Genomic DNA, 7135 nt, shown 5'->3' with positions numbered 1-7135 from the left:
TGTGATGCACAAAAGATTTGAACATTTCTAACATGCATTCTGCTATTTTGTTGAAGTGCAATTGAATACCATGAGTGGAATTACACGTGTACTTTCATTTGAATCCATGGATGATTTATCATTATATTACAAATTTATCATTATATTACGAATATATTATGATTTATCATTGTATTACGAATGTAATTAACTAAGGAGAAAAGGAAGTTAGCTGGTTCATGTCTCACATTCCTTTTCTACTCATCAAAATTCAGTTTGCAACTATATATGGATAAGAAGTGAAGTGAATGGATGCATGCCTAATTTGACTACAGTGAAGATTTTTCAGTTGGTGTCAGCAGACAATTTAATGATGGGGTATCGTTATGGTACAACTCAATTCTACCTTGACACATTGCAGTTTATTGATAAGCCACTCCAAAAATCCCACTTATCTCTTTATTCTGTTAGGACAGAAGAAAATATTTTTTTTATTGAAATTCTAAACTTTAGTTTAGACTAGAGTTGCTTATTTCATTACTGATAGTTAGAACAGGTATAAGAAAATAGATACTCTTTCTTGCAGGTTATAATCAACATGTGGGGATTTAAGTGGCAGGAGCCTGAGTCAAATACTCTCACCAGTCTACCACAAAAGCTGGATCAGCTGCTGTCAAACTATTTTGCAACATCCACCACAATTTATGAAAGAGAGAGGGTACTTCTTTGCATATGTGCAAATCAAAGAGCTTCTTCTTCCCTTCTTCCAATCACATAGCATGCATGTAATTAATATAGGAAATTTTAAAAGGGAAATTGTACTATGAAAGGACTCATTATAGGAATATGTATAAGTATAATCTGGTAAAGAGGAAGAAGATGACCAGACAGCAGACTGATCTAGAAACAGTAATGTTCTCTGAGAAGCAGCATAATTTTTCCAGTAATGACGAAGTGTAACGTTCCTGTCTTGCTAAGAGGAACACAAATGCAGCGTATGTTTTACAAACATCTTGAAAGTTTGGGAAATGGCCAACCAGCACATGAGAACTCGGTTGCTTCTCTGGTGAATGTAGCTGCTATTTCTCGCTGTTACAGATATGTGCCACAGCCGTCACAGGAGACACGTGATGCAGTGAGGTGCTCGGTTTAGCAGGACCATTTCGTATCTGCAACCAAATTGTGCTGATTTAGCTTAGTGGGAGTTAGACTTCAACTGACATTTGAGCATTATTTAATGCCCTGAAAGAGTTAGTTTGAAAACATTTGGACAAGCTTGAGCATTTAAATAAGCACTTTCTTTTCTAAATTAAACTGCTTCCAGGAGTAGAATATAAACTCTGATGAGTTGAAGTTATATACAGGTCACAACGTTTTTCAAAGCAATCACATTCAGATGTTTGGGCTGCTCCTCTCCCTTTCATTTTCACCTGTTTAAATTCTTCTGGTGCATTGCATGAAATGTAAACATCAGCACTGGTTGGAAGTTAGTTTTCTTTCCTGGAAATCTCTGTTACTTAATCAACTCTTTGATTGGGATCAAACAGGCTTTGTAACTCCAGTTTTCCTGGATGTATCTATCTGCAACTTGCTCCAACAGCCTTTTCATGTGATATCTGAGATAGCACGCTCACTGAGGGTGTGTCTGCTAAAATTGTCTTCTTGAAATATGTTTGAATTTGGAACATTTAAACAGTCAGGAAAACAGCTGGCATATCCCAACCTGACTCCAGAAAAGTCATGGCTCTAATACTAGTGGATGTAAACAATTCAGTATTTTCTGAAGAGAAACATTAGCTTGATTAAACTTCATTTACTGTATTATTTGCATTTTTTTCTGTTCCCACGTCCAAAATAACTTTTGCATATTTTCAAATATAAGACAGTGTTCATACACTAAGATTTTTATTTGAAAACGGCTTTTGGATTGCAGAAGGAAGCTGAATCTGGTTTACACTGGAAAAGACATCTTAAGCAAACTAGAGGAAGTGTTAATTCTCCATAATGTGAAGTGGTGGAATAGATAGGCAACTGAATGTTAACTTGTCTGAGGAGAGGAAAAAGCAGGACACCAAGTCCTAAGTGTATGTTGTTCAGTGTTGTTATTCACTGATCTTTGTTATCAAAAAAGCTGAAGCTTTTATTTCCCTGACACCTGATGTTTTCTAGGCATTACTACCAGAAGATTTATGGTAATTAATATTCCTCTTTATGTAAGAGGAAAACAAAATGTTCCTTGTAGTGAGAAAGGAAAAATTAAAAATAGAAACAATGAAAATGCACCTGAGTAGAAAATTAGCCAGGGAAATAATCACTTAGTCCAAAACACATAGACTTTTGGGTAAAAAATATAACAAAGGCACCCAGATGTTAACAAAGTGCCAGGAGGAGTCTCATGTGTGTAGCATAATTAATTTGAAAGTAGCAAGGCAAAAATTAATTCAAGGTCATCCAAAATGTGTCATGGCTTCACATGAATATATCCAACTGACTCGTATTGTCAGATAGCTAGAGATATTTAAACTTAGTCATTATATTAAGGTAAATTTTGTAAAAACCAGATTCCTTTTTTTTTCTTCCCATTTTCCAGTAAAGACCTTAATTTGATAATGCTGTTTAATTATTCATATTTTGAGAGAGAGAAGTGAATATTTCTTGCAGTTAAAACAACAGTAAAGGGAGAAGGGAAAAAATGAAGCAAGTTGTAGCTAGGAGCCAATGCAGACAGAGGGCTAAGGATGGATAAGAAATCAGTTTCCAGATGGCGGAAACAGAACTTGGAGTTCTCTAGATTTTTGAGTTAAAAACCTACAGGATGGATCAAGATCTGATATTCTGCACCATCGTGAATTTTGGGGAGTTCACTCAGGTCTCATTTAAAAGCTTCACTCTCAAGAAATTAGGAAATAATAAATGGAGAGATTAAAACCCCCACATTCTTACGTCAGCCAAATGCTTATGTTGGGCTAGATAACGCTACTAGCGAGGTAACATTATTAACACTACTGCAGTTCTGCATATACATGCAGAAGAGAGTCCATCAGGCTTATTTCAGAAAATTGTTTTAATTACTCACATACAGACGCCAGTTATTTCTTAACTTCTATGATTCTATTTGGTAAAAACATTTAGATGTGGCAGGAAAACTTACTTCTTTTTTTATCCGAACCTGTTTTTTTTTTGGTTTAGTGTTTATACTGCTTATCATTTTTACAGTTCTTCTGTATGCAAAATTACATAAGAAATTTATGTAAGAAATGTGTTAAGATTTACTTCTTTGTGCTGAATTATTTTAAAATAACATAATAATGACCAACACATTCTTCTCCAAGAGCATACCATTTGGATATTTTAATAAAAGCTTGATCTGTTTAATTTGTTTCCATCCCGCTTTTAATTAGCGTATTGGATATCTTCAGCAGCCAACAGACTACATTTTGTATAACCATATTTATCTGCTCAATAAAGTCAGTGCTCAGACGCTTGTTGTACAAACTTCTGTCATCTACTTTGCTCCTTGTTTTAGGTTTGGTTCTACCTGTACAACAAATTCAGAGTTCCTTTGAGAAGGTCGTGGCTGTTTTGTTACATATGTGTAAGGAAAACACTGAGACTCGTGCAAAATAGTTCTCCATTGGCTCACATTTGTGGTTGCCCAGAGATGTCTCACAAATCTTTGGAGTAACCTCAGGAAAACTGTAACTCTTGTAAACCAGGAAATATTTAAGGTACCTAATAAAGATAGCTCTGTTGTCAGAAGCTGGCAGTCATCACCAGAAGCACCATGCCAGGTGCCTTCTCTCTGCTGGGCATAGCCGTAATAACAGCAAAGGAATTAGTCAGAGAAACTTGCTGATGCCATGGTTAAGATAAGAGGAATGGGACTTTCTCTTGGTTTAGGGGGGAGACTTTGATCCCATCTGCTTATTTCCTGCCCCCTCCCCTGTGTGTAATCAGAGGAAAGGTGTCTGCACATCCTGAGGGACCTCATCTATTTCTGTCAGTGATCAGTTCTGTAGTTCGTGCTGGTAGAAATCTGCAGGGGGATGGAAGCAGCTTATGGGTCCCTGCTGATTCATGGTGGGCAAGGAAAAATCATAGCAGTAATGTGCAGTAATGTTAAGGACAAAAGCAAGTGAAGGGTGATCAACCTAAATGGGTGTAATGCTACTTCTGTGGAACAATGCTGCTGAATGGGGCAGGCAGAGGCAGCTGGGAGCAACAACCACAGGTAGGTTTTCCTTCAGCAAGGGAACGCAATATGCTCTGTCCTTCTCTGTCCACTTCCTATTTCCCATTGCTCTGTACTGGCTGCAAGTTGACCTGTCAGATTGCTTTGGGCATAGTACATAAAAAGCTACAATTGCTCTTGACCCTCACCTTTACTCTGTATTTTCTTTCTTACATGTGAGACTTCTCCTAAGCCTTGGTAACTCGTGGGATGGTAAATGAGACGCCAGGGCAACAGAGAGTCAATCATAACAAGAGTTTGCTTTTTAGAATTTTCTTTTTTTTTTCTAGAAAGAGGGACGTTTTGTGCCGAGGTTCCTGCTCGCAGAAGCTGGAGCAGACCGGCAGTGGAGGGTAGCTGCGGTGTTACCCGAGCTGGCCGAAGGTGAAGGCCATGCTGGGCTGCTCCGCACCCTCTGCTCTGCCAGAGCACAGAGGGAAATGTCACACTTGAACAGAGCTGGAGGGCAAAGTTGCTGACAAAGCCAGGAAGGAAACTGCAGTTGTGTTCTCTGTTCCCTACCCTTGTTGACTACATGAGTTACAGGAACTGTCAGAGCATGAGAAGCAGACAGTGTTTCTCCGTCACTTTCTGCAGGCCTCATCCACATTTTCACTATTTCCAAGTGACCACCTCTATTCCACTTTCATGATAAGCTGTGAACAACTTAAAATGCTCCTTGCTGACTGGCACCCTCAGTTGTTTTATTTACATATGACAAGGAGCTGCTGACAGCTAATCCCTTATGTCTCCTGAGCAGAGTCTATACCCCTCCAGAGCCCAGAATCCATTTTCCACAGTGCTCCCATTCCATCCTACCTTCCGCACTCTTGTGCTGTCCCTTTGGCCCACGCACCCTTCTGCACCTCGCCTCCTCCACACATGCAGCAGGAGGACATTTTTATCACTGCTATGAAGGAGCTTAGATGACTTCATAGAATTCCTGGGTCTCTGCTCCTCCTTAACACTGCAAGGTCCTCACAAATTGCAGCACACAAGACAAAGGTGACAGCAGGAGCAAAACCTGCTGCTGTCTCATGACGTGCCTCAGGCAAGAGGATTATCTAGCATTTGTCCTTGGCAATTTTATGTCTTTCAGAGAAGACACAAGGCTGATCCATGCCCATTATTGGGAAAGACTTCCCCAGAGCTTAACAGAAGAATCTGCCTCTTCAAAAAGCCATGTACAAGAAGTTTCCTAGCAGGTTGTTCTCTGGCTTGTGTCAATGATTGGGATTGGTTTTAGAGGACACTGGCGTGTGTTAGTCTGAAAAAAATCACAACATTATTTTCTTGAGCCATCAAATTACTGCAACAGCTGAAGATCAGCAAGCCCTTCAATCCAACACCCCACGCATACAGATTTCCTCATCAGGTACATTTGGTACAAATCCTGCCAGGGAGCACAGCACTTCCTTCAGTAATCTTTTCATAAGTGCTTCCCCCAAGAAACTATGAAATAATTAAGTATGAGCAACTAAAACTTGACAAATTTAAGCACAATTTGAGTTTCTGCACCTGGCCTGCTCCCTAAAATGTGAGTAGCCTTAATATTTGAATTTATTTAGATGGTAGATATTCTCTATAAAGCTGAATTTCTGTTGCTACTGTCTTAGTGAAAGGTACCCAGGTTAATTTGGTTACTCTGCAACGCATCATTACTTATAGCATCACCGAATAGTTGAGATTTGAAGGGGCCTCTCAGAGCCGCTGCTCAAAGCAAGGTCACCTAGAGCCAGTTGCCTAGGACTGTGTTCAGCTGCGTTTTGAATAACACCGAATGTGGAGACTCCACAATCTCTCTGGGCAGCCTGACCTAATGTTTGACCATGGTTACAGTGGAAGAAGTTATTTTTTTATGTTCAAGTGCTTTCTCCTGTCTTTCAGTTAATGCCTGCTGCCTCTTGTCCTACCACTCGTTATCACTAAGAAGAATCTGGCTCAATTTTCCTTACTTTCCCCGATCATGTATTCATTTACATTCATGAGATCCTGCTTGAGCCTTCTCTAGGCTGAACAGTTCCAACTGCTTCAGCTTCTCCTCACATGGCAGATGCTTCAACCCATTAAACACCTTAATGGCTCTTTGCTAGACTCACTTCAGTAAGTCCATGTCCTACTTGAACTGGGGAGCTCAGAACAGGACCCAGCAGCCCAGACTGATCTCACAAGGACTGAGCAAGGGGGGAAGGATAACTTCCTTTGACCTACTCTTCATGATATAGCCCAAGGGGCTGTTGACCCTTTTTATGCTGTGAAGGCAGATTGCTGGCGCATGTTCAACTTTCCGTCCACCAGGATGCCCATGCCTTCTCTGTTAAGCTGCTTTCCAGCCCACCAGTGTTTACTGGTGCACAGGGTCCTGTCAAGGTCCCTCTTGACCTCCTGTCAAGGTCCCCCTGAATGACAACACAAAGAGCTGGTGTATCAACCACTCCTCCCAGTTTTGCAAAGATGTTAAGGGTGTCTACTTATCTAGTAGATAAGTTCTTCATCATTTTATCAATAAAGTTGTTACAGGGAACTGTACTGAAAGCCTTGCTAATGTGAAGCTCTCCCCTCGTTCACTGAGCCAATCTTCTCATTGTAGAAAGCTATCAGGTTCATTCCTCCTTTTTCAAGATACGAGTGGCGTTTGCTTTTCTTCCACTCACTAGGAACCTCTCCCAATCATTACAATGCTCCAAAGACAACTGAAAGTGGCCTCACAGTGACATCAGCAGCTCTCTCAGCACTCTTGGTACATGCCACCAGGGACCATAGAACTGTGAATGTTCAATCAATTTAGATATTAAGTTGATTCTCCTCCACAGAGGGTAAGTCTTGCTCTGGACTTTCACACTCATCTCAGGAAACTTGGGTTCCTGGAGGCTGGTTTTACCAGTGAAGACCGAGACAAAGAAGGCATCGAATATCTTGGCTTTA

At 40.3% G+C, this 7135-nt stretch overlaps 1 protein-coding gene across 1 annotated transcript in view; it reads left to right on the top strand.

Moving 5' to 3' along the window:
- Positions 1-4161: 4161 nt before the first annotated feature.
- The window catches only part of NR1H4 (nuclear receptor subfamily 1, group H, member 4), a 55554-nt gene continuing 52580 nt past the window's right edge, over positions 4162-7135 (top strand). The window contains exon 1 of the mRNA XM_009876646.1: positions 4162-4210. The gene's annotated coding sequence lies outside the window, so the exon portion shown is untranslated. The remainder of the gene's footprint in view (positions 4211-7135) is intronic.

This window comes from Apaloderma vittatum, unplaced genomic scaffold (genome assembly GCF_000703405.1).
Source record: "Apaloderma vittatum isolate BGI_N311 unplaced genomic scaffold, ASM70340v1 scaffold499, whole genome shotgun sequence".
Classification (NCBI taxonomy): domain Eukaryota; kingdom Metazoa; phylum Chordata; class Aves; order Trogoniformes; family Trogonidae; genus Apaloderma; species Apaloderma vittatum.
Note: the sequence above shows the minus strand (reverse complement) of the source record. Positions and strands in the feature narration are given on the sequence as shown.